General features: G+C 52.7%; 1 long non-coding RNA gene across 1 annotated transcript; it reads right to left on the bottom strand.

Moving 5' to 3' along the window:
- Positions 1 to 15,127: 15,127 nt before the first annotated feature.
- LOC149352388 (uncharacterized) lies at positions 15,128 to 17,681 on the bottom strand. The gene is made up of 2 exons (XR_016289528.1): positions 17,121 to 17,681; positions 15,128 to 15,365 (listed from the first exon to the last, which is right to left on the bottom strand). It is a non-coding gene; the product is annotated as an uncharacterized LOC149352388 (long non-coding RNA).
- Positions 17,682 to 26,590: the final 8,909 nt, after the last annotated feature.

Raw genomic sequence — 26,590 nt, 5'->3', positions numbered from 1 at the left:
TCGACAACGTCGATGGTGGCAGCTGAGTCGCGGAGAACATTGCGCAGTTTACCGGCTACTGTTAATTCCCGGAGGGAAGGCTGCAAGAGTTGAAAGTTGTGGTCCCCATTGTCTGGCAACGCAAAGGCAACCCTTGGCTTACAGCAGCCGATCGCAAGGTGTCCGGGCTCTCGGCACCGGAAACAGACGATCGGCTTTATAGGTTTAAAAGCCTTTTCCTTCCTAGCCTTTTCGTTTGTGCTGCTAGAACCTTCCTTTTTGACTGAGGGAGGGCTAATCGACGATGCGTTTACCGCGGAGCCCGTGGCTCTCTCGTTTACAGGAAAGCGCGCCAGACTATCTTCCTCCGAATTAGCCATGGGTCGAACGCGGGTTACTTTGGAAGCCTGCAGAAGATCTTCGAATTTAATTTCACTTCGCGCCGAAACCTCCTGATTTAGTGTCGAATTCCTCTGGGCGCGCTTCGCCTCTAAAATTTGTTGCAACTCCAAACGCTTTAGAGCAAGTTGCCTTTCATCGTCTTCCTTGAGACGAAGGCGTTCTTTTTCAACCTTGACGGCCTCCTCCTTAGCCTTCCTGATTCTCTCCTGAATGACCTCCCAGGTCTCCAAAATTCCGTCACCCTTAGCACCACATTCCTTAATAGCCTCAATCAGCTGCGGCTTTCTGTGACTTTTCCTGACCTCAATACCCAGCTCTTCACACAGCAAAATCAAATCTGGCTTCTTTAGTTTGCTCAAATCCATGGCAACTTGCGAACGAGGACTTTCAAAAATAAGCTGCTACGTGAAATGCTTAAGGGAGCACGTGCAGAAAAAAAATCTACAGGTAGTGATAAATTTCCAGAGTTATCAGCCTGGCAGATTCTTAAAGAAAGTCAAGCGCTCACCACTGCTGAAGCCAGGACCAAGCGTGGACGATCCCGCCGCTGCCAACCAGCTGATATGTTTTGCCGGGCTAGTAGCGTGTTCCACCAGGCATCGGGTCCGGGAGCACCGCCGCAGTGCCGACGGAGGAAGGAACGTGGGCCGGAGACAGGGAGTAGGAGAAGTGAAGGAAAAACTGTATTCACATATTTACATGAATATTTACAAGCAATGACAAACAAGGCAAAAGCTGAGAAGTCTCAGGGAAACGCTCAAGGAATCGCTCAGGGAATTGCTCTCGATGAACGTGTCGAGCGCTTCTAAATAGACCCTCCCGAGATCTTCCCGCCTTTTCCGGCCAATCGTAGGGACTTCGTCCGGGTGCTCCAAGGTCGTTCCCCTCTTCGTCGCCTTCCTCGGCTGAGGCACTTGGATACTCGGAAGTGTCCAGAAGAGCGTGTTGTCGGGCTAGTCGTTTCGGGCCAGGTGGATCCTATATCTTGTTTCAAGGAAATGCCCCAAAGGCGAACACCTGCAGCGTCGTCACCCCGCTGTTGACAAAAGAGCGAGGCGCGGTTGAATGGCAGACGCTCGTCTCCGCAGGTGGCAGCAGTCATGTCACCCTGGCAGATGCACACACAAAGTCGCAGGGTCAATACTGCTGCGTTGGGTGCCGTTTAAGGGGAACTCCGGAAAACACGTCGTGGCAGTTAGGCAGAAGTGGTGGTACGTGGAATCCAGGAGTCGAATGCGTCCCTCGTGTTCGGTTCCACCTGTCAGGAGGTTGCATGGGAGCGCGTGCATGAAGAAAGACCACTTTCGCAGAACCACACACTGCCTCTGGGAATGGCCTATGTGGGTACAGGTGTGACGGGAACACACAAAGAGAGTTAGGGGGTGGGGGTAGAAACACAACAGTGCGCTCCTCTTATGGGCTCCCGAAAGGTGGACGCTTCTGGATGTGGAGGTGTGCGTAGGGTGGCGATTTTCACACACCGACGCCGGAATCATCTGGAGGGTGGATGTGTTGGGGGGGGGGGGGGGGGGTGATAGGCTCTCTCATTGGCTTCTAGAGCGTGAGGATGGGTAAGGAGCGGAGTGTGTGGGTGGGTGGTGTGCTTCTCTTATGGACTTCTGGAGGAGGAAGCTGGGGGGTGAGAGGTGCTTCTGGAAGATAGAGGCTCCACTCTTTTGCCCTCACACGCCGATTCCAGAATGAACTAGATAGTGGACAGGTGTAGAGTGGTGGCGGGTCTGTGGTTGAGTGGTGGGCTCCTCTTGTGTGCTTCTGTTGGGTAGCGGCTGCTGAAGGGTGCAAGTTAGTGACTCTTCTGGAGGGTGAATGCTGCACTCCTTTCCTCTCGCACGCAATGCAGGCTTCATTCCTTTACTATCACACGCAGATGGAGGCTTCATTCATTTACTATCACAAGCAGATGGAGGCTTCCTTCCTTAACTACCACGCGCAAGTGGAGGCTTCCTTTCTTTGCTGTCACACGCAGATGGAGGCTTCATTCCTTTGCTGTCACACGCGTATTATTGAGGCTTCATTCATTTGCTGTCAAACGCCGACGCCGCAGTTTTTGCGGAACGGCACTACTACGGCTGTCGCAGCAATTTTTTTCTTCGTCCAAAAGTGAGCTCTGCACTCTATACAACGGGTGCAAACTGTATGGCGAAAATTACGGCATATGCTGCACAGCCTGCTTACGCATCATGAAGACCATGATTTTATAATTGCTTAAAAAGCCGTCTGTACGAAAGAACGAGGCGTGCATACCTAACCATGCGTGTACTCTTCAGGAAGTTAAGTGCATAACTTAGGCAGAAGGTTGGCATAGAAGTAAAGCACCCGCCCAGCGTGCAGGACGCCCGCGATTCAAATTCCGGTTCCACCCCATTTCCCAACAATAAAAAATTCACGGAATTATCACTAGGATTCATACGGCAGAGTATGCGTAAGCATGTGGCACGTCGTGTACACGTGTCCTCCGCACGCAGTACATCCTTCGCCGAATCCACGCACCTGGCGATGGGGGCCACTGTCCGCATCTGAACTTACCTCCTTTAGAGTTTCATACCCTTTCCACCCTCCTCCCCTCTACTTACCTCCCTCTATCCGTCTTTCCCACTAGGCTCCGACAGCGCTTTCCTCCTCCCCACCCTCCCCCACCCCGCTTCCTCCATTCCCCTCAGCGGCATCACACACCAAAAAATTTGGCGAAGATGGGAGTAGCAGTGCTATCGATGCTAATCGACCAATACGACCTATCTGCGTTGGCAATATTGGATGTACCGTCTAGAAGGCGCCCCCGCTGACTCAAATGCATCGCTGCGTAACCAAAGTCATCTAGTGGTCGGAAAATGGCGCGTCCATTTCGAGCGCAAGGGGTGCTCGTTTGGAAGCGTCTGCTCAGCGTCCCGTGCGCCTAGTGCGAGAAGCAGCCGATGCGATTAGTCGACATGCTGGAGCGGTTCAAGGCGCATGCCGCCATTCTGATAAGGCATGGCCAAACTGCATTTATTTTTGGATTTTACCAGCAGCAGGGTTGGGCACGGTACTTCAAAAAAGTATCTTCGATACTGATTCCCTATACATCAAAAATTGTATTTCCGATACCGATACAAGATACAGAACAAAAATTGATTTCCGGTACAGATAGCCGATACTTCGATACTTCATAGAAATCCAGTATTAATAAATCTGGTAATATAATTAGCTAAGTTAAGAAATTTCTGTGCGGTTTATGGGGTCACTCTGCGTCCAGCCGGCCGGGAAAGCGGGCTTCCGTGCCGTCTACACGCAGGCGTTGCTCGTACGCGACACGTTTGCCCAACCCGTGGCGCAGAGTCGCAGCCACGGCAGATTCGAACGAAATAGGTAACGGCAGAGCACGCTACGAAATAGTTCATTGTCCTAACGCGAGGTAAAGCACACCGCGCAAGAATGTTCTATCCGATAAAATAGATGTTCAGGAGCTCACCAAGTCGTCGTTGTCGACCGGCGGTGGGTGCGGTGATGGGCGGGCAGGAAGGGGTCCCTCGGGGCAGGCCAGCAGGAGGCCAGAGGCAAGAGAGCTTTCACTCCGCGAAGCTCCTCTTTTAATCCCTAGGGCAATGCCTAACTAGGAGCAATAGGTTGCTCGCAAGCTCAGGCATGCAACCCTCCCAGTGGCCAGAGTGCTGTCGTGACGTCACGTCATTGTTGGAAACTGGGGAGAGTAGCCGGAGTGCCTCCTCTCCACAATCCTGGTGGCGGCACGCGCGTGGTCCCGTGACTCTGCAGCGTTCGCCGCTTCTCCACCATCCCGGGATCGAAGCACTAAGTTTCTCGGCTCCCGCCGGTACATCAGTTGACGTCCACGCCATGCCAGCGCCGATCAGGTGCTGCGAAGGCTTGTCTTGTCAAGCGGAATCTTGCTCCCACTCTCGGTCTTACGAGTGTGCTCGGCTGTACCGCTCCGGTGAATTTGGTAGACCGCCTCCTTGGCGCCGGCTGCGGTTGCTTGAAGGCCAGGTCCATGGCTGCGCCGCCCTGAGAGACTGGGTCGGGTGGCTCCAGGGACAAGGGCTGCGGCGCTACTATGGCTGAGGCCGCGGTTAGGCTGCCCTGATATACTTGGTCAGCTGGCGAGGGCTCAAGGCTGCAGTGGTGATGAGGGCGGCGTCTGTGCTGTCTGCAGGGGTTTGGCCGGCCAGCTTGCTCCAAGGTAGGCGGATGCGGCGACCTCTGTGACAGCGGCCGGATGCGCTCACACCAGGCGGCGGCGTACAGTCGACAGGTGGGCAGCTGTGATGCGATGTGCCAGGTAGCAGGGGCGGCCTGGATACAGCAGAGAGGCGGCTGCAGGTCGCGGGCAGGGCATAGCGTCGGGCTATCCATGGGAGCGGCGCGTTGCCGAAGCTGTATGGTAGCTGGTAGTGGGGAACGATGTCGTTCTGATGTGCCCTGCTTCTTTTCTATCTACGCTGAAAAAGGTCAAAACAGATGTAGCGAACTCCCGCAGCATGTGCTACGGAGCTGTTTAGATCTCACGAGAGTAATGAGGCTTAATGCAAGTCAGCCTTACGTAAAACAGATCGCCATGAGCGACCCGCACATTCGTGTATCTAATGAGACTGCCTGCCGGTTCACGCCCTCGATCTATGCTGCGCAAGCAGATTCTATTTACCTTCGGCGCAAGTTGTTGTTGTTGTAGTGGTTTTTATTTTGCATTGAATATGGAAGGTAAAATAATTTTTTCTACCCCGGCATCTGCTATCGCTGCTGGAAGCACCTGAGCTGGGGCAGTGGAAATAAAGGATAGCAGACAGTGTGTAGAAGTGAAAAGAAAGAGGGGAGGGGATAGTAGAAAGGACAGGAGGAGGAGTACACTGACAATAAATCTATTTACTGTAAGGATAAAGAAGAAGATGTTAAGTGCTCTCGCGAGAGCACTGCCACCTCGTCTTCGTCTTTGCAGATCATCGGATGCATCTTCTTTATCCTTACATTTACATATATACATGATAAATATAAATATATACAGGCCGCCGCGGTGGCTCAGTGGTTATGGTGCTCGGCTGCTGACCCAAAAGACGCGGGTTCGATCCGGGTCGCGGCGGCTAGAATTTCTTTGGAGGAGAAATTAGAGAGTTTTAGTATAGCGTCACCCTATCGCTTTGGGTCATAGGGGAATAGCGGGATGCTACTGCGCATGCGCAGAACGCTATCGGCCCTTGGGTGTTTGGGTGAGCGGGCGACGCTAACGCTAAATCGGCGAAATAGCGTGCGCCCCTAAGCCGCTTTACGTTGGGACAACATGGCGGCGCCCGCCGAAGCGGGCCCTCTCGCTTCATCACCGATTCGTCGTTGCCGCTGCTCTGTGGCTCACGCTCACATCAAACTAAAGGCGCACGAGGCTTTCGCTTTGGCTGAAGTTGCCTGAACAACAAAATTTTAGCGATAAAACACGCCTAATTTTCAGATTGCTTCCGTGTTTACAGAGCTGCTAGGCTTAGCGAGTACTCGTCGACTGACGTCAGAAAGCGCGGGAGGTTTGAACTACTGATCTCCACAAACAGGTTTGCAATTTTTTACCAGACCTTCACGCGCGTGCGACCTATATATATTTATATTTATCATGTATATATGTAAATATCTTTATTTTCAGTGTACTCCTCCCCCTGTCCTTTCTACTGCCCCCTCCCCTCTTTCTTTTCACTTCTACACACTGCCTGCTATCCTTTATTTCCGTTGCCCCAGCTCAGGTGCTTCCAGCAGGGATAGCAGATTCAAGGGTAGAAAAAATTCTTCTACCTTCCATATTCAATGCAAAATATTAAAAACCATTACTACTACTACTCTTCCTGTGTGAATAGCCTTGGCTCGGATTGAACATGTCCGCATTATAAAAAATATTTGCATCATTTTTCGCTTTTCCTAATTAGCAATTGGTAACTGAAACAGTTTGCGCGTCATTTTATTTACACAGTAAAAAAAGTGCAGCATATATATCAACTTATTTGTTCTGAAAGCTTCTCTTTCCCGCCGTCATGACGCTGCCTCCAAGCAACGCAAAGCGACCATCCGCGACCCTATTCTATAGACAGAAAACGTGAACCCGTTCCCCTAACGCTAAGCGCATGCGGATAGGGTCACCCTATTCGCCACGACGCTATTCTAAAACTCTCTATTCTCAGAGGCCCGTGTACTGTGCGATGTCAGTGCACGTTAAAGAACCCCAGGTAGTCGAAATTTCCGGAGCCCTTCACTACGGCGTCTCTCATAGCCTAAGTCGCTTTGGGACGTTAAACCCCATAAACCAACCAACCAAATATATACAGGTCGCACGCGCGTGAAGGTCTGATAGAACACAGTACAAACATGCGCGCACGACACAAAGCACAAAAAAGCTGGAGTGGGGGCGTCCAGCTGTTCATTGTCCAAGGTAGCATACGCGGAGCGTTCGGTCACTGCACGTAACTACCTGGCGGAGAAGAGGCGGGACGTCAAGCCCATCTGTTCGAGGAATGCACAGAGGAAGTTTTAGCGGGACGCGGGGTTCGCGGGGTGATCGCAGCGCTCGTTTTCCGACTGCGGCGGGGGTCGGGCTGTGTCCTCAACCCACTCATCTCGCTGCACGTAACGTTTAAAGTCGCATACGTGCACCGGTCCGCCTGTCGGTTTCGACCGCAAGTACTCGAATCTGTAAACGAGCGAGGAAAGCTTTTCTCGCAAGCGGAACGGCCCGATCCATTTAGGCGCCAACGAGGCCGTGAACTGTTTGATAACATCGTTCAGAACGTCTTGGCGCCGAAGCACCAGATCGCCGACTTCGTAGTGAACATCCCGGTACGAGCGGTCGTACTGCGCTCTCTGCTGCGCCCTAGCAGTGCTCAGGTTGCGGCGAGCCTTGCGTAAGGCCTCCGTCATCTTAGCGCGCAGCTGCGTCGCGTATTCAGCTCGTGCTGACGAAGCGACTGCCGTCTTCCTGCTGTCCGTTAGAACTCGGTCCACCGGAATTAGCAAGTCTGCCCAGATTGAGAGAATATGGCGCGTACTCAGTCGGGTGGTTAACGGTCGAACGCAAAGCAAACGCGATCTCCGGCAGATAGGAGTCCCAATCTTTGTGCCTTTCAGAGCACGCGACAAGCATGTACTTGATGTTGCGGTTGACTCTTTCCGTGGTGTTCGACTGAGCATGATAGGTGGTCGTTTTCTTGTGCTTAATCCCGAGTGCAGCGCATGAAAGAGGGAAACAATCATTTTTAGTACCAAAAGTTAACAACCATAAAATTCCCAGAACAGTAAGTGTATTTATAAGATTTGTTGTTACTGTTTGCGTACAGAAGTACAATTTTGACTGGTTCTAAAATGTGACATGATCGTGTAGATTTCACATACTGCAATAAAGCATGTTTCTATTCACTGTCTAATTTGTTTGTCAACAATTACGACAAAAACATTGCATAATCAGCAGGGGAACGTATCCAGTACAGGGCAAAATTGTTACAAGTAACACAGGCAATAACATATTTCCATTTTACTTATTTGAGAAATGAAATCAAGTCTGATACTTTGTGGGTTTCTACGTGGACACAGGCCACCAACCACCGCGGGTTCGAGCTTCGCGCGAGCCAAGGGCCCCGATCAGCCGTCACTACACACACCCTGGAGCACCGATGCGGTGCACTCAACCTCCGCTGAGAGGAGAGCGATTCGCCTCAAAGAAATAGGCCTCCAAGTTCACCAAGGAGACGTTTATTCACGTCGTCCTTCAGCAGTACACACACACTCAATCGTCACCCCGTCCCGTTGGCGCGCGAGGAGCAACGCTCCGCTGCGCGCACGAAGCGACTCGAGCAATGCGCGCCGCTAGCACGCCGCTGCAGGAGAATGTCCCCGCGGCAGTGCTGTGATCTCCCTCTCGTGTCGACCGTTGGGCCGGTTGCGAGAGAGAGTGCGCAATAAACGCAAGGTACGCCTGTCGGAGGTCGCTGGACCCCGCTGGACAGGCTCGAGCCGCTGCAGGTCAGAGGACACGTGCGGGCGAGCTCGAGTATATGCACTGGTCCGAGCGGCAAAGGCCGGCAGGGACAAACAGTAGCGTACGCACATTACGCTGTCTCCGAGGGATCTCTCTCTGGGCCCCGCTCGGATGGTCGCGCGGTGCGCGGCCGCCCAAGCGGGTCCCGAATTCCCGCCAAAAGGCGCCAATGGCAAAGGCCGTTGGGGAGCCGGGGCGGAGCTGTGGCCAAATGACAGTGATTAGTCACTTAGCCGCCTCACCACCGCCTGAGGCGGGAGCAAGGGAAAGAGGAGAAACAACGCGGGAAGCCGGCACAGCCGCGCAGAGGCAACGGCGGAAAGCCAGGATTCCCACAACTTACAATGAGAAAAGTGTTGCTGCACTAGTTCATTTTGCATTGTGTTGCCATCGTCAGCCATATCACTGGGAGGAGCTGTTACCTCTGGCAGTAGCAGACATTCATCATCGCTACTGAATGCAACTGCTTAGCGATGTTGTGCAGCCCACAGCAGGCGATGATGATAGTAGAACATTGGTGAGGCACTATTCGCAGCTCCCCATGCAAACACTAGAAACGCAGCTTCAGCTGCCCTATCGTCCTGCAAAAGCAAAAGCCCACACTTAACTACCACAGCCACACTCAAGCATAGCACTAGTGGGGAAATATTTCTGCATGCATCATGCTCGGGATATGTGTCTTGCCAGCTGTTATCTGTAAACTGTGCATCAACATTCACAGAATTACATGATGCACTGAGTAATGCAAATATTTACTTGGCAAAATATCCCAGCAAAATGCAAAAACCACACTGCATTCAAGCACAACAGATGAGCACATTCACTGACGAAATTATTGCTACTTGAATTAAATGAAATATCAGACTGTGCTCAAAGTAAGGGTGGGGCCGACAGCCATAGAAGTGGGCTAAGGAAGAGACTCACGCAGTCTGTTTTAATTCCCTACTGTCTGAGCAGCACAATCAGAATGTAAAAAGAAAGACAGTAATGCACACCTCAAGTCATATTTTTTCATGGGGGCATGGCCAAGTATTCATGCGCTGGCATAAGAGCTCAATCGCGTACGCAGAGCTGTGTGCGTGTGATCTTTTCATCGGGTGCTCAAGTACTGACACGGTGTTATTAAGATCGACGTCAACAAGTCTCGCCGGGTGGCCGCCAGCACGCCTGCTTCTACTGTGTATGGCTGCGAGCAACTTGAGTGTGATTGCTTTCGGGCCTGCCGCCATGGACCGCACGCACTGAGAGGACCCAGGTGCCAGCTGACTTCAATTACGGAGTTTGCCCGGTTGGAGCGCAGGACCAAAACGGACCCCCTTTCCGAAAGGTCTGCACGTGTAGAACGCCGCCGCCGTCGCCTCGGGGAGACGAACGTTATCTTCCCCATTTGCCGCGACCGTTCCAGGGAACAAAGGGCCTCGTTTCCTGTTGCTCTTTGGCGTGCCAAGCACCGCGACAAGCTGGCGGGCATCATCTCCGACCCTCGCGAACATCTGCAAGCACGGGGAACCACTTTCGGCCTTTTCGTGACCTCGCGTTCTGGCCTCGAGCGGCGGGTGGCATTTGATGATCAACAGATGTCGGTGACCCGCAGAAACCTTCGGCTGGCCGGGGGCCATCACCTACCGCAGTCAGCGCTACCTCGACGACAACCTTCTTTCCCTCAGACTCAACATGTGACGGGGGCGTGGCCCTAAGTGCAGTGGTGTGTTTGTGGGCACAAGTTTGTGTTGTTTGTGATCTGGGCCCCTCCCACCCAGGCGTGGGCGTCCTCAACCTAGGGAATTTAGGGAGGGAGAACAGTATAAAAGTCGCCAATGAATGCGGCAGGACAGCCTCCCATAGAGCCTCATCTGAGCTCACTTAGCCTCACTTCGCCTCATTTGGAGCCTCACTTCAGTCTCTTATGCTTGAAAAAAGATGTAAATAAACCCTTTTGTAATCTTCCTCCCATCACCCAACTCTTTGACTTGGCGGCACTCCTGCCCTGGTGGTGGTGGGAACGGGTGTCGGTAGCTTGACCGCGGTTACGTCAAGCGAGCAGCAGCAGCAGCGAGCTAGCAACGACCCCGAACTGCCCCCCATCTATCCAACAGTGTGTACGCACTAGTGCGAAACCATCACAGACAACACAGACAACTGTGAAACACAGACAACTGTGTTTGCTTTCGTCCGGAGCGTCATGACTTGCCTCTGCACAATTGCCCTCGTTGTGCCTTGCGCAGCGTCATAGCCATTTTGAAGCACCTTTTCCCGGGCGAGTCCGCTGTCCGAAACGACATCATCAGCCAGGGCCCGCATGGGCATACGTACTCGCTGTTCTAGAGCAACGCATCGGTGTAAACACCACTGTCGAAGCATTAGCCACGCTGCTGTTCGTCAGCGTCGGCATGTCGTGAACGCCTCCCGGCCACCGTACGACGACATCGATGATATGGTAGCGGCTTTCAACCACCGTATCTGCACACAGGTGCCGTCGATTGCACCCTCGACGCGCAGGATGCCGATGACAGACTAGAAGCCGCCTTGTACTTTACGCAGCTTGCTCGGCGACGGCCAGCTGGGAAGGAAACGGGGGTGGTCATCTTCAGTTCACGCCGATGTCATGCGCGGGCTTGCGCAGAGTTAATCTCACGCTGACCGTCACACAAGCACCGACGTCGACTCGCAGTAACAAAATCACGAACTGCGCGGCGAGCGATACCTTTGATCTACTAGCGATCTGTTCCCTGGCAGTACAGTGCGTGCAAAAAGGGGTACACATTTGAGACATCGTACTACGTGTGGGAGAGCTGCTGTTCCGGCCGCGCAGTTGGTTAAAATGAGGGCTAAAGCGCGCCGCGCCAAGGGTAGCAAGCAGCAATAAAACCAGCGAGGGAAAGACACAGGGTAAGAATAAGCTAACCGGAGGTACTGCCGCGGCGGACGAGGGCGAGAGAAACTCTGCGTACCGTACGGCTTGTGGTCTCGTGGGCCCCGATCGTATCTCCGGCGCTGATCAGAAAGCCCGAAGCTCAGGCGCCGCTCCGACGCGTCGGGTCCTAGATCTCGCGCAGCGAAGCTCAGGGGGAAAGGCTACGTCGTCTCGCCCAAAGCGTAAACGCCGCTGCCGCTGCTCCTCGCTGAACGTGTCGAGAGCATTCGTCGTGTCGCGAAACACACTTTCGCGGCGCAACAAGTGCGGGGCAGGTATCTCGAGGCGGACCAACCGCCGGCAGCCATGTTGGATTAAGATTGGGACAAGACGGCTCGAGGCAGCCTTGGCTACCTGCCTTATTGAAATCTTTATTTCCTGTCCTGTTCCAGTCTAGTTGCTTTCGTGTAAGCGGCTTACCGGTTAGGGAAGATTACGTCTTCAATGAGATTAAATTGGGCCTGAAGATTAAAGCAAGGCTGGACTAAAGAGTTTTGTGCAAGAGGGTCCAGCTGTCTCCGTGTGCGCGGCGGCCCGGCTCTCGGAGCCCGTCGAACACCCTTCGACAAAGCGGATCCTTCTGCTGAGCTTCGAGCACGTTCTTTCTGTTGAACACGATCCCCACGGAACTCGCATAGTCCACGTGGTTCACGCTCTCGCCCTGGATCAACGGTTGGTCCGCGTCCCTTACATGGGCTACGGCTCAAGTCTGTCCCTCACTCTCTCTGTCTGTCGGGCGGTCGGTCACGTGACCTTCCTCGATCTGGACATGCATCACGAGAGTGCGCCAGCCGCGGCGTTGTTCTTTCCTTTGGGGTAGCGCACGGTGAAGTCGTATCGCAGCAGCAACGGCCCAACGCGCTAGGCGGCCGCTCGGCTCGTCAGTCTCAGCTAGGTGAGCGCATTTGATCCGTCTCGATCAAAAATGCCATCTCATCGCCGTAGTATCGAACTTCCGCAGAACAAAAACTATCGCGAGACATTCCTTCTCTGTCTCCCAAAGCACGATGTATCGCCTGCATTGCCGCTTCAAGAAGATCGTTCAATCTGACGCGCAGTTCGGGAATCTAAACTTAATTAAAGGGGAGAAGCTTATTAGTCGAGTATACTGTGCGGAGCAGACCATCGACGACGACGAAGCCCATTTGAATGTAAAATGCGTTTCTCAAGTAGGTGTATTGTACGACGTGTAACTAGAGGTAAGTCCACTGTATAATTAATGCTCGAAATACGAGAAGTACTATCAGCTATGTGAAATCAAGCGAGACACTCGTTGATCGTAGTTGTCGGTTGTTGCATGCGATGCACAGGGTGACCCACTCACTTGCGAGTCGAAAGGACATGCGACCAGGCAACAGCTCGACAACACCATTGTTCACACCTACAAGCGCGGCCAGCGGGTCGCCTTCTCGTCAGATTTTCGTTCGAAGCGAAAACTCTCCCGCGCTTTCGAGAGTTTCGTCTGCTTTGGCCGCGTCTCCTGAACTCGCGCTCGGTGCTATTCGTAATGCACTACGACGACCAGGAGGATGTCGCGACGGTTTTGATGTGCACCGAAGCCGTACAAGCGTCATGATGACAGCGGCGCGCTTCTCAGGGCCGGCCTGCCGGCCTATATGCCTGCCGCCGGCGTCAGAAAAATGCTTCGATATTGTTTGTTATCGTGCATACCAAGCCCTGGAGTGGAGGAATGTCAAAAATTAATCACTTTTGGGGATCTTTGGCCAATATCGAGTTGCTGGTAGAAGTGATAACTGCGGTACAAGGAAATTTCTTCCAATAACCGCTTTGCTGATGTCCAGTGCGGCTGGTCTGTTGTCTGCTAGCTCCACTGCTGAAGGCGTCGCGGAAATCGATCATGTCTTTATTTTATTATGATACGAGGTTCACAGTAAAACGGTGACGCGAGTAGCGCGTTTGCTGCAGCGCTGGCCAGTTCCGAAGCGCCTTCAGCTGCGGCATCGATGCGAAACGGTTAGGCTTAGCGACGACGGGCAGCCAGGGAGCATCGTGGTTCGTCGCCCGGCGCGTCCGCAGGCGGCGTCGTTGCGAAAGCTCGACAGTCTCGCTGATTGCTTCAGATGCTTGCGACTCGCAGTCGCAAGGCTGGAGAATTGAGCAGCGAGCGTCTTGTCTGCGCGTCGTCTGCCACTTCTTTCGTGCACGGTAGGGGCAGCTAGACTCACTGGCGCTCTGAAGAGCGCGGCAGCATACTCGCGTGTTCACGGTTAGAGCGGATCACCCTGTACATACACTTTGGTTTTTACATTACGGCCTTATTAAAATGAATTTTGTGGATCCGGGGAAGGAAGTATGCGCAGCGCAGCAAAAATGTTTCCACACGGCCAAGCACGCTAGCCGAGTGGAAAACCTGGCAAAAATTTTGGACATACGCGCGCTGGGACATAACCCCCTCGCTGAGTCGTGAGGCTGATGAACATTAAACCCTGTGAACCCAGGCGTACTGTTCCTTTTATTTATTTCAGTTCTTAAGCCATGTTTGTACTTAATTTTTGCGAGAATATTAGCTTTACAGAATATCGTAAGGCCTGTGGCCCAAATGTGGTGTTCCCTTTGAGCGGTGCCGAACCACAGGCGCGAAACAAGCATTACAGCATCACGACACTTCAATACTTTGTACTACCTCATTTTTGCTTTGGCGGGACCGCTTCTGTCATCGCGAAGGCTGCGCCTCGCGCAGCTCTCCCGTCTCACCTGCACACAAAGCTAGCAGAGCGTCTGCTCCGGCGGCGCCCCCACTTTCCACGGTTATCCGCTGCGGCGGTGGCGTCGCGCTCCCAAATTTGAGCTTGGGTTCCCTTATGCCGGCGTCAACGAACGGCTCGCGAATGTTACAGGACGAAGGACGCCTTCATGCTCCTGAAGCAACACTGCCCTTTCTCGTAACCTCATTCAGTCGGCGGTAGTCCACGCACAGTCGATACGTATCGTCTTTGTTTGGAACTAACCGGGAAGCCCCAAGGGCTCATACATAGCAGGCAACGCTGCCAAAGCTAGCGCGCCAGCTCGCGCAGGCTAAGCCCGCACGCAAAAAGTAGTTCAAAATACAATCAAAGCGAACACAAGCATATTTCGTTGCGAGAAACCCTAAGTGCCGTGACTGCCACCTCCAGGACTTCGTTTTACCTCTTGCCACATTTTCGTACTGCGACTAGTCGAAATTTCGAGAAGAAAAAAGTACACGTGGTGGTATGATACGCGGTTGGTAGGGCGAATCGCTTCTACTAAATCCGCGCCCAAAAAGTAGTTCACACTGCGTGAAAATTATGGCCACAGAGCCCGAACACTGAGCGCCTCACAGCTTCGACCATGATTTTCAATGCTACTACACTGCAAACCGAAAAACACCCGGATAGGAGTAAATGGCTCATCGCGTAGCGCACTCCCGAAAAGGGGTTTTTATACTCCTCAGAATAGGAGTATATCGTCTACTCCTCTGCTTGAAGGGATACTTTCGGAGTGCTAGAAGGAGTAAAGTGTTACCGCTCTGCAGACGGGAGTTTATTTAGGAGTAAAGTTGTGATCACAAAGGAGTTAGCATGGCAATTAATAGAAGTATTATATACTCCTTTGCAGCTACTTTTATAGTACATTTCAGGAGTACGTGCCTGTTCCTTTTAAGTAGTTTTGACAGGAAATTTTTGGAGAAATTTTTCTTACTATAGGGTTACATTTATGATTCCCAGATGAGTATATTACTTCACTTGATGCGGAAGCCGATTTGAAATAAAGTATTCGTATGGAAGGCTCATTTTAGAGCTTGATATTCCAGGATAAATGCGTCGATGAACTTACAGTGATTTATTTCAAACAATATTTTATTGGGTACAAAACATTTGAGACATGTGTTCGGCAGCTTGCTTTCGACGGTTACAGAGAACCAACGTCTTGGCCCCTGTAGAAAAGAAGAGTGCCTTAACCCACGCTGTCTTTGGGTACATAATTTAAATACCCAAAGGAATGAAAATAGAGATGCCACACTTGAAAGCAAGGAGGGAACCTTGAAATGCTTCGCTGTCAACATACAGGCTCCTTCTGAAAGAAAGATTAGAAAAACAAATGCATCAGTGGAATTGCACCTCTAAGCTTGAATTATGACGTGCTTCAAGTCTAGAAGTCAACCGTTCAGAGTCCACTTTTCAATAAAGTAGGTATTATTGAAGTTTAAACGTTTTTCATGACAAAAGATTAGCTAGCAGAACATAGTAAGTAATCAACTAGCTAATACATACCTGTACACTGTCGGATGACAGCGGCTAAACGCGGTTTTCGGGGAATCACAAATTCTAGAGAGCCGCTTTCGTAAACGTTAAGGCAATACGGCGAATGGGAAGCAGCATCGATAGGGAACATTTTTTCCGCAAAGCATAAAACTGAAAAAAAAAAATAAAATGGTCTTACTGAGGCACTTGCGCATTCGCGCTGCCTTTGGCTGCGTTCCTGCACCGAAAGAGGCCTCGAGATATAATTTTTTTTTACTTGTCAGAGGTTCCTCATGCTTTTCAGGCACCATATCAGAACCAATTACTGAAATCAAAACATGCAAACAAAAGACAGCGCTTTGCATACACGCAGCGGAAGCTTACATGCAATTTCCTTGATGGGAGAGCCCGCAGCTACGCATTTTCAGGACGTCCTCATTCTGTGTATAGGCCAAAGGCAGGGCAAGGGTGACTGACATAGCAGGCATTGTTAGGAATAGAAAGCTACCACCAGACCCACCCTCCCGCCGCCACCTGTCTTCTGTTAAGCTTTGCCCTCACATTCGTGGCCAGGGTTCAAAAGAAAACATTCTAGACAGGTCTATCTGGATGGGTAAGGAATATACTTTCGGGAAAGAACGCCAACCAGAAAAAAAAAAACATGTTTGGGAATCTTCTTGGTTCTTTCAGAAGGTGTGACTGCGAGTGAGTCACAGCTTGCCTTTTTTAAGCCTTCTGTTAGTCATCCGCCGGGTCACTGATCGTAGACAGTTGATGCAAAAATAGCTCCCTCGAAGTCAGTCTTGTCAACCCGCGCTTCCTTCCTTGTTCATTTGTTTGGCATCCGCTTTGCGCTGCTTCAGTTTTTCTGGGAAATGCTTGTTTTCGCCAATGTACTACGTCCAGCACGAGCAGGGGATCTCGTACACTGGCGTAAGCTTTATTCTTTTTCTTTCGCTGCCTTCCTGGGATCAGCAGTCTGAACCGGAACGCTTGCCTCCACGAGTTTCACATAATGGAATGTGTTCGGAAACTGCACGCGAAGTGGAAACTTCTTTTAACATTTTTCAAATGCGAAGAGCTTACAAGATACCACATTTTGGAACTAGACGCCTAACCATCCAGAAAAGGCAGCGTTCAGTATGGTTGAAACCTCATGTCCGCTGCCGAAAATCGCTGCAACGTTAAGATGCCACCAACTCGGAAAATGTAACAGTTTAGCTAATCTCCGTGAGCGCTAAGGCGTCGCCATGTCCTGTGCTATGACTGAAAAGAATAAAATCGCTTGCATTGTTTGCATAACAAGGCCCTCTTAAAACACAGGAAAGAAAGCAACCGATTAGGGCACGGTTCTCAGCACTGTTCGTAATAACGTGACAAAAATTCACAGACCCCAAGGCTGTGCATTTTCACCTATCATTGCCTGTACAGCTTTTCCACATTCATGGGGCGTGAACGCATGAAGAAAATTTGGTCCCTAGAAGAACTGACCGTACTTCCAGCTGTACATGTTAGCGTAACAGCCACGACTGCAGTGCCACACTCTTTTTTTCAGCCGCATGCAACAACAAATTTCTCAGATACTTACTTCATGCCTGCTGTGTGAGTTGGCTCCACCGGACCACAATGAAGCCTTTGCTGTTTTGCTGTTCTCGTTAAGCCTTTCATCTCGGCGCACCCGTGGTTCACAGGAAGTCTACGCACACTGAAAAGGGAGCGGCGTTAAGTGCATGCGCGTCTATGGCATCAAAGGAGAGTTTAATACTGCTTACCAGAACACACGACGATGATAATCCGGTCTTTAGTATTCTTGCAATACAGCGAAAGAACGAGGGGCCGACGATGTCGAGAAAACTGGTGCGTCACACACACATCGCCATGTCGGCGCGGCGAAACGGCAGCAGCCAACACTTGTATGCTGCGTAGACAATGAATGACTAGCCGCTGCTTCTGCACATATTGCTGGCTTGAGTGAGACGTTCATTGCAGCACGTTGCTGCTAAGGTCGATGATGTCCAGTCTTACGTCACGACAAGAGCGCGCAAAGGAGCGGGTGGCAAACTGGCGGCTTCGGGGAGGTCGACGCGTCACACACCGCCATGTTGGCTCGGCTGAGCTCGGCTGGCTAAGCCTCTCGCAGACTGCCGTCGCAGGCGGTGCAACACCAAGCGTTCTCCGAATACACTGGAGGCTTCACAGGCACTGTCTGTGGCGCACCTTGGTGCGCGAGGTTGCGGCGATCCGGTGTCTTGTAACATGACAAACGTGCGTGAAGCAGCAAAAGCACAGGCGAGCAGGCAGCGACGACAGAGCCGGCGTCGTCACCTGCAAGTGCAGCGAACCAGCAGCTGCCACTAGGCGGCGGGCAGACACTAAGGAGTGCATAAAGGGCCTGAAGGAGTTTTGAAGCCGACATACTCCTTCTTGGAAAAGTAGTAAAATCATGTAAATGCTTTATTTTACTCCTCGATTTCGCGACGGCAGTAAAAAAGGAGGATTTCCTCTTTTTTACTACTTAAAGTCGATTGCGCAATTTTCAATAAGGAGTTTAAAAGCGGACACTAGCCATTTATATTCCTATTTGGGCTTATTTGTGTTTACAGTGTACATCGTTTTATACCGCTCTTTGTATTCATACAAACAATGACCGGAGTTTCGAGAAGAACGAATGATACGTGGCGGAGTAATGTAGCTTCGCGGACGCACTACTTCAGCAACCTCCGCAGCGTTACCTGCTATGTTTGAAAAGGAGCATAGATTGCTGTCTATTGCTTTTCTCTTAGCCGAGCTAATTGGTCTAGGATTGCACTTCCAAGGCAGTAAAGTCGTTTACATGATCCCGACAGCGGCGGGTCGAGTCAGGGGATCGAGCTGAGCAAGGTGAGCCCTACTCAACGACTGCGTGTTTACATGAACTCGATTTTAGGAAGTCGAGACCGGTTCAGCTGCAGCCCTACCAAGCGTCGGGCAGCGCAGTGGGAGAGGGCAATGGCGGCCTCCAAGAATGCGGCTCGGTAGTACTGCTGTCTCGGAGGCGCGAGGGCGCAAGGGAAAAACAGGTTCGCATTTTTCCTCTCCCGTCCCGTTGGGGTCGGAGAGTCAACCCACCCCTGCAGCGGAGTTTACTGGACTCGCTCCCTCGACTCACGGACCCGACTCTGCGGTGTTTACATCAACCCAGTAACCCAGTAAAAACAAGGGGGGCGCTACCCTTCCCTGCACGGGAGAGCAGTTTTCTACCGCGACAGCCTTCTCTCTGGCCTCTCTCTCAGCGGCGATTGTTCACGGTCCCCACCTGCTCGCGCCGCGTTCCCTTACTTGACTGCGGTGCCGCGGGCGCTTCGCGAAAAGCTTCAAGGCGCCTGTCGTGCGCTCTCGGTAGCCTCCGCTGCTTATGTCTATCACGATGCCTGTCTTGGCTAGGAAGTCTCGTCTAAGAACTACAGGAACGCATAAACAGGGAAGATGAACGAGGCGTTGTCGCCGCACGCGACTTTCCCAGCGAACCACTATCCTAGCTGCACCGCTTGATTTCCATGGTTTGCGTGATCCGAAGCCTTCAAACAGTACCGAACATGGATTTACACTGTGCGCCGACGACATAACTATCTGGACTATCAAAGGCTTTCTGGCGGCCAAAGAAGAAACTGCAGCAAGCTGCCACCTGCGTCTAGGACGCGGCCGCCCAGTACGGACTACGCTGTACGCCGGAAAAGTCAGAGATCATCCGCATAGAAGGGCGTAACTACAAGTCTCCAGGAGATATTCAGGTCCTCCTACACGGCGTCCCCCTCCGGGAGACCCGTCAGATCCGCATCATTGGCCTATGGGTCGTTGGAGACGGAGGGGCCCTGGTGTTGACTGACTCGTTCAACCCCGCAGGTACCGGCTCCGAAGGACGATGTAGAACTCCGTTATGGAGGAAGCTGTACGGTAGGTTTATTTGTACATGTTTACAGTCGAGATCGGAGTGCCTTGGTACTAACCAACACCCCCTTAAATACCCTTCGTATTCCCCAGATCCCTGACTGGGGAATAAAGTTCGGAAAACGATGTCCAGTCAGGTGGGCAGTTGTGGGCACTGATGGTACCGCCAACAGCAGGGGGCGTTGCGGATGCTCTCTCACTGCTCGGTCGATGGAAAGGGGAAAAGCCAGTCCTCGAACACTGTCGTGTCGAATTCACCATTGTGGCAAGTTCAGCACCTCCGCGGGAAAGGAATGGCACGCCGCTTCAGCCGATGGACAAGGGAAAAGACACGTCATCGAGGCTGTCCTGTCGACAGCGCTGGGGCAAGATCCGTTTCCCAGCAGGTGAATGAGCGGCCTTTTACTCCCTCGCCTGGTGTCCGAAACGCGGGACTTCTGCCAATGTTGCAGCTGTCTTTCAAGCAACGTCAACAGCTGGACCTCTCACAGCATCATTCCGTCCGGCGACCCGAGGGTAGACTCGGCCACCTGACGCCGTCACCGCTGCTTCCACCGTCGCCAGTCCTCGCCGCACCTTTGTTGCATGATGACTCATGTCTGCTAGGAATTCCTCCCAGGTCCGTCAGCTCCAGAGCAATCGAAAAGCCACCCACGCTATCAGGCTGTTATCCACCACAACGCAGCAAGTCGTCAAAATGATCAGAAGAGTGGCACGCAGCCGGACAGGCATGCCTACCGGTTGCCTACCGTACCTTATATTAACTGGACAAGAACTCACCAAAGTCCATTAATGCCATGTTACGTACGGCATACAAACATGCGCTGGGCCTTCGTACCTACACTTCAAACACCAAACTAGAGGACCTTGGCCTCTGCAACTCATTCGAGGAGATCCTGGGGGTTGTTCTCCTCTCGCAATTAACGTGCACACCTCCTTCGCACAGACACCAGTAGGCAGACTCTGAAGCGGGTGGGCTACCCAACAGACTTCCAGATCATACAGAGCCCGACCAACCTCCCAACAACATATCGCTCGAGGGTGCACGTCGCCCCGATACCCAAAAACATGTCGAGCGGAGTCGGGTCGGGCAGGCGCTCAGCCAGAATAGACTACTTGAAGCGGATGGCGGCACGCAGCCCCCGCACGGTGTACGTCGATGCAGCAACACACAGCGAGGCCACGCGGGCGACGGCAGTTGCGGTGAACTCCTCCCACAACGAGGTTGTCGACGCCTCCTTGAAACACATGACGATAGCGGAAGCAGAAGTGGCAGCAATCCTGCTGGCGATCCAGTACGGCGACGCCCGTAACCAGGGTGTACACGTCATGACCGACTCCCAAGCAGCCTGTCGGCTGCTACTTGCAGGAAGAATACCTAAAAACTATTGGGCATAGTAACAAACTCTATGAGCGCCAATTCCTCCCTAAAATATGAGGTAACGTGGGTGCCTGGTCACGCGGGATTAGAGGGCAACGAGGTCGCGGACGCACTATCTCGAGAACATACCAACCGAGCGGGCTCCAACTCCGACTCAAGTTCTCTTCCCGAAGTTCCCGTCACCTACAGCACACGACTCCACTTCCTAAGATCATAACGACAGCACTTTCCCCTTCCGCACAAGTAGCTTAACGCTCAGGAAGCTCGGGACTGGAGGCAACCCCAGACCGATACATTCCCCAATCTTTACAAGCACATCATTTTCTCCGAGCGCTATAAAGGCGAATGCCCGTGGTGCGAAGACAGGCCCGATACATACCGCATTACATGGGGATGTAAGGGCTCGAAACCTCCGGACATCAGAACACATAGAACGAAGGAGCAATATGGGAGACCTTTCTGCTCAGCTCGGCGCCTGATCAGCAGCGCAGTCGTTGCGTACGCTAGAGCGGCGGCCAAAACCGGTGGATTCTTGAAATGAAGACACTACCTATTGTATATATTTCTTCTCGAGTCTTTTATCTTCCTTGCCAATAAAAGTTTTCTACTGCTACTACTACCGACGGGCTGGACGCTGGAGGCCACGTTCCGGTCGGTCGTCTCGAACTCGCGGTGCGGACGCCGGGGACCGCTCGTTCAGCCGCGTGCCTGCCTCGCGATCTCGACTAGGTGCATTCCGCTCTGCGGCAGCGTTTGCTGTTCGCAAAGCGTAGCTTTCCTTTGTAGCCGTATGGCTGCGCTTGGGTGGATGCCAATGAGTAATTATTCCCTTATTATAAAAGCGTAGCTGAATGGGTCCAAAGCACGGTCAGACAATTCCCAACCCCTTGGGACACGCTCGTCAGCAAATTGTGCTGACGCTTCAGCTCTGGATGGACTACACACTGAGCTGCCACTCCACGCGCAGCGCGGCTCAAGTGACAGCGATGCGGGGGGCGGTAGACGATGCGCTCGCGCAGAGAGGATGTATCCCTGGATGCGCTTCGCCTCAGCAGCTAGCTCATCCAAATCTCTAAACCTGCTTCCTCTCAGGTAGGCGCGAAAGTCGGGTGCGCTTGCCTTGTGACACGCTCAACTTTCTCCGTGTTCGTGGCCCGAGGGTAAGCGAGGCGATAGAGTTCGTCCATCGCTCGGACGTACTCTAACAGACTCGTTGGAGTGCTGGGTGCGGAGCTAAAACTCTCTCCTCACTCGCAGTTCGCGGGAATTGAATTCGTCGCGGAAGCTTGCGCTAAACTCCTCCACTGCGCTCGCTCGGTTGCCGGCTAGTCGGTACCAGCGAGCCCCTTGCTCCGTCAGAGAAACAGCCACAACACGCGCGAGCATTCCGGCGTCTGCGATTCCTGTCGCTTGCTGATACTGATAATGCAGCAGACGGTCGAGGTACTAATTTGCGCCCGTTCTGTCGTGGTACCCCGTGTAGATAGGCGTCTATCTTAACACGTGGTGCCTGGGCCGGGGTATAGAAAATGTTATGCAAAATACCCGCTAGTCCCTGCATTACTTGCATTGCGTTCTGCAAGAATACCTCGGTTGACTGCGGACTAACGCCCTCGGAGTTGGCGCAGCCGCTCATGGCGTCGAATGATGAGGCGTAAGTGCCCATTGTCCGCGCCGCGCAGCGGCGAGGTGCCCGATGTGAAGCCCTCCCCCATTCCAGGGCTAAGTCCCGCCAGCGTGTTAGGGGATGTCACTCGGCTATTCCGCGTGGAACATCCAAGATTTACGAATCCAAGCCCTTTCAAAGGCGCGTCAAGTAGGGAGCCCTGATTCTGTGCCGCTAGCTCTGACAGCATGAACGAGGACTGGAAGTCAGGCCTATCGGCTGCCATCCTTTGTTAGGGTGACGACAGTCGTTCGCTCCAACCAAGTACACTGCTCAATTGCCTAGTTCGCCCCCTTTTCGGGCGACAAGATATGGGGTCACTGTGCGTCCAGCAGGCCGGGAAGGCGAGCTTCCGTGCCGGCTACACTCAGGCGTTGCCCGTACGCGACACGTTTGCCCAACCCGTGGCGCAGAGTCGTAGCCACGGCAGGTTCGGACGAAACAGGCAACGGCAGAGCACGCTAGGAAATAGTTTATTGTCCTAACGCGAGGTAAAGCACACTGCGCAAGAATGTTCTATCCGATAAAATAGAGGTTCAGGAGCTCACCAAATAGTCTTTAGCGACAGGCGTTGGATGCGGGGATCGGCGGGCAGAAAGGGGTCTGTCGGGGCAGGTCAGCAGGAGGCGAGCGGCAAGAGAGAGACGTTTCCTGCCCCGAGCTCTTCCGAGTCACACTGCGGAAACAGTCGGCCAACCCGTACGACAAAATAGTGTTTTCGTCCGGTCGGTGATTTTGTCACACCGAATCAACATGAACAATGGGGAAACGTGTCGCTGTCGCTCGCCAGCATGTGTCGACCACATGTGCGCCACTTGTTCAGAAACTTTCTGCAACACCAGAAAAACCACTTCCGTCGCTCGCGTTCCCCGGCGCTTCTCTGCTCTTGCTCGCGCGCTCTCCTCCGTGCGCAGTTGCTGCGTGTGCACAGCCGCACAGATTGTAGACGCCTTGCACTGCCGTAGCTGCTGAAGGTTTTGCAGAATATCGGACGAACTATGACCACGCACTGCTGAGGAGCCACAGCCCTACGGCTCGGACAGCGAGCCGCCACCGCAGAAAAACCGCGCTGGATGATCGACTGGCTGCGAATGGCGCCTGAGCAAGGTGTTTTCGAAAACTTCAAGCGAGATAATTAAACACGGGCTAGATGCGTCTATACTTTCTGTGCCCTGTGTCTACTTCTACGCATTTCGTATTTTGCGCTGCTGTTCCACAATTGATTATCCACTCGGCCGGTCACTTCAAATCACGCCACAATCTCGGCAGATGTATAATAATACGCATCATTCTTGCAATGAAATGGGAACCTAGTAAAGTTATTGTGATTGCAATCTCAAAGAAAAAAAATGCATCACTGTTTTCTTGTTCATCTCAAGTTCAAAAATAGCAGGACAGGCAACTCGCGCTCACATGTAAAATCGGTCCCAACTAGTGATCTCTTGAAGCGAAGATTCTTTGAGATCACGCCGTTGATATTTCGGGTTTGTTATATCCCATAGAAAGCGCCTCTCTTCAATCATCGCGATCAGGTCACTCTCCTGGCGGCACGAGCACGACGGCGGCATGTTCACGCGAGCAACTGGCACACTCGTATGCTGACTCCTGCACGGGCGGTTCTCGCGCACTTCCCCATCAAGGAACTGCTGGAGCTCGCGGCCAAGGCAGCCCCTACACAAGGCATTCCCTTTGGCTCCCTACAGAGGCGCGTTCGTCAGAAGCGTAGACTTGGTCACAAGAATGCGACGGGGATCGTAGAAAACGTGCTTCTCCACGGCGGCCGCATCCGCCAGCCGACGGTGGCCACGGCAGCCTTCCCTTTTGTATGCGCCCGGCTGCAATACGCCTACCGCGGCAGACTGCATTGCGACGAAAGGAAACGCTCTTTTTTGCACTTTGCAAACGACGTTTCCAAGCACGAAAGGCACAAAAGTGGTGAATCATCGTAAAGTGCTTGCTTTGGTTGGTGCGATATCCAGGAAATTCGCCCGGCCGGCGGACAGGGCCAACCGGGTCCAAGAACGCTGTTTATTGTTCTGGTTCCCGAAAGCTGTCATACCGAGGCAACACCACGGCAAGAAAGCGCGCTTGTCGAGAGCGGCCGTGGCAACACTTACAGCAACCTGTCTCGTTTCTCTGCCGTTCGTGCAGTGCGACAAGAATTTGTGGGACGAGTTGTTTAGGCGAGTACTTGTTGACGGTTCGCTTGCTAACCTGTTTGGTTGATGTCATTGTTGTGTTTCCGCAGTGTACCCCTCGGGCCTCGCGGACAACTTTTTTTGGCGATGCAGTAGAGGCTAGGCAGGAAGGAGAAGAGTTTTGTACCCCTGCTGTGTTGTTCATTATTCAGCTCCATAGATTCTCCCCTTTCACCCCTCTGCCTTCCTACCCGAACAATGAACAATCCACCACCATAGGATGAGTACAAAAGGCCGTCTCTTTCCTTTTCCTGCCTACAGCGAACTGTCGTGACGTCACGTCGTTGTTGGGAACGAAAGAGAGTAGCCGGAGTGCCTTCGGAGGTGATTCGGAGGTGATCGTAACCCCCAAACCCGGGAAACAACCTACAATTGAAGCCCTCCGACCCATCTCGCTTACATCGTGCCTCGGCAAGCTGTACGAACGAGTAGTGCAAACAAGACTCCAAAACTACTTAGAAGAAAACAACCTTTTCCACCCATCGATGCTGGGATTCCGGGCGGGTCTCTCGACGCAAGACGCCTTCCTCCTTCTGCATAACGAGGTCCTTGTCGGCATCCCGAGAGAATCCGAACACGTCGTCATGACTCTCGATCTCAAGGGAGCTTTCGAAAACGTCTCGCATGACGCCATCCTGAACGAACTGAATAACCTCCACTGTGGTGAACGGGTATTCCAATACATCAAGAATTTCCTCTCGAACCGCACGGCCACCATTGGCATAGGCGAAACGCGCTCCGACATCAAGAGCATGCCCAATAAGGGCACGCCGCAGGGATCCATCATCTCCCCTCTCCTATTTAACATCGCCATGATTGGAGTGGCAAAGGCCCTGCAAGAAGTTCCCGACATTGGATTCACTCTGTACGCGTATGATATCACCATCTGGACCACCAAAGGCTCTTTGGCGGCCAAGGAACAAGCGCTACAAGTGGCGGCGACATGCGTCGAAAGAGAAGCGATATGCCGTGGCCTGCGATGTGCCCCTGAAAAATCAGAAATAATCAGAGTCAAGGGGTTTGCTTACAAATCCCAAGACACCCCGATCGACGTCCTACTTCATGGTACCCGGGTCAAGGAAACCTCTCTAGTCCGCATACTCGGTCTCTGGATACAAAGCGACCGCAAAGCCACACACACCTTCAAGCTACTGTCCCACGCCACCCAGCAAATCGCCCGAATGATACGCCGGGTTGCCAGGAACAGAAAGAGCATGCGAGAAGAAGACACAATAAGACTGGTGCAGGCGCTTGTCCTCAGCCGCATCTCTTACGGTCTTCTGTATCACACTCTTCTCAGACAAGACTTCAAGAAGGCGGACGCGCTGATCCGCACTGCATACAAACACGCCCTCGGACTACCCCCGTATACGACCAACACCAAACTCGAAGCACTGGGACTAACACCTTTGACGAAATCAGAGACTCTCTCCTCCTCGCACAGCGAGAGCGACTCCTTCGCACGAAAACCGGCAGGCAGATAGTCATTAGACTCGGCTTCCCGGCCGATCTTCAAGTCATCGAGTCGACGGAAAACCTTTCACCTAAGGACCGCAATAGAGTCCACGTCAATCCACTACCCAAGAACATGTCACGCTCGCACAACGAGGGCCGACGCAACGCTCGGATCGACTAGTTAAAGCGCACAGTCGCCCGCAGCTCCAAGACTCTATACGTAGACGCCGCCCTACACAGAGACGCCACGCGCGCCACGGCGGTGGTGGTGGACTCGACATTCCAAGAAGTGGCCAGCGTTTCCCTGAGGCACTGCACGGTCACCGAAGCTGAAACGGCCGCGATAGTGCTCGCCGTCCAGTACGGAGATACCCATGGCAAAGAAGTGCAGATTGTGTCGGACTCCCAGGCGGCGTGTCGACTTCTTCTCG

The sequence above is a fragment of the Amblyomma mixtum genome, chromosome 3 (genome assembly GCF_055824585.1).
Source record: "Amblyomma mixtum isolate Tamu chromosome 3, ASM5582458v1, whole genome shotgun sequence".
Classification (NCBI taxonomy): Eukaryota; Metazoa; Arthropoda; class Arachnida; order Ixodida; family Ixodidae; genus Amblyomma; species Amblyomma mixtum.
Note: the sequence above shows the minus strand (reverse complement) of the source record. Positions and strands in the feature narration are given on the sequence as shown.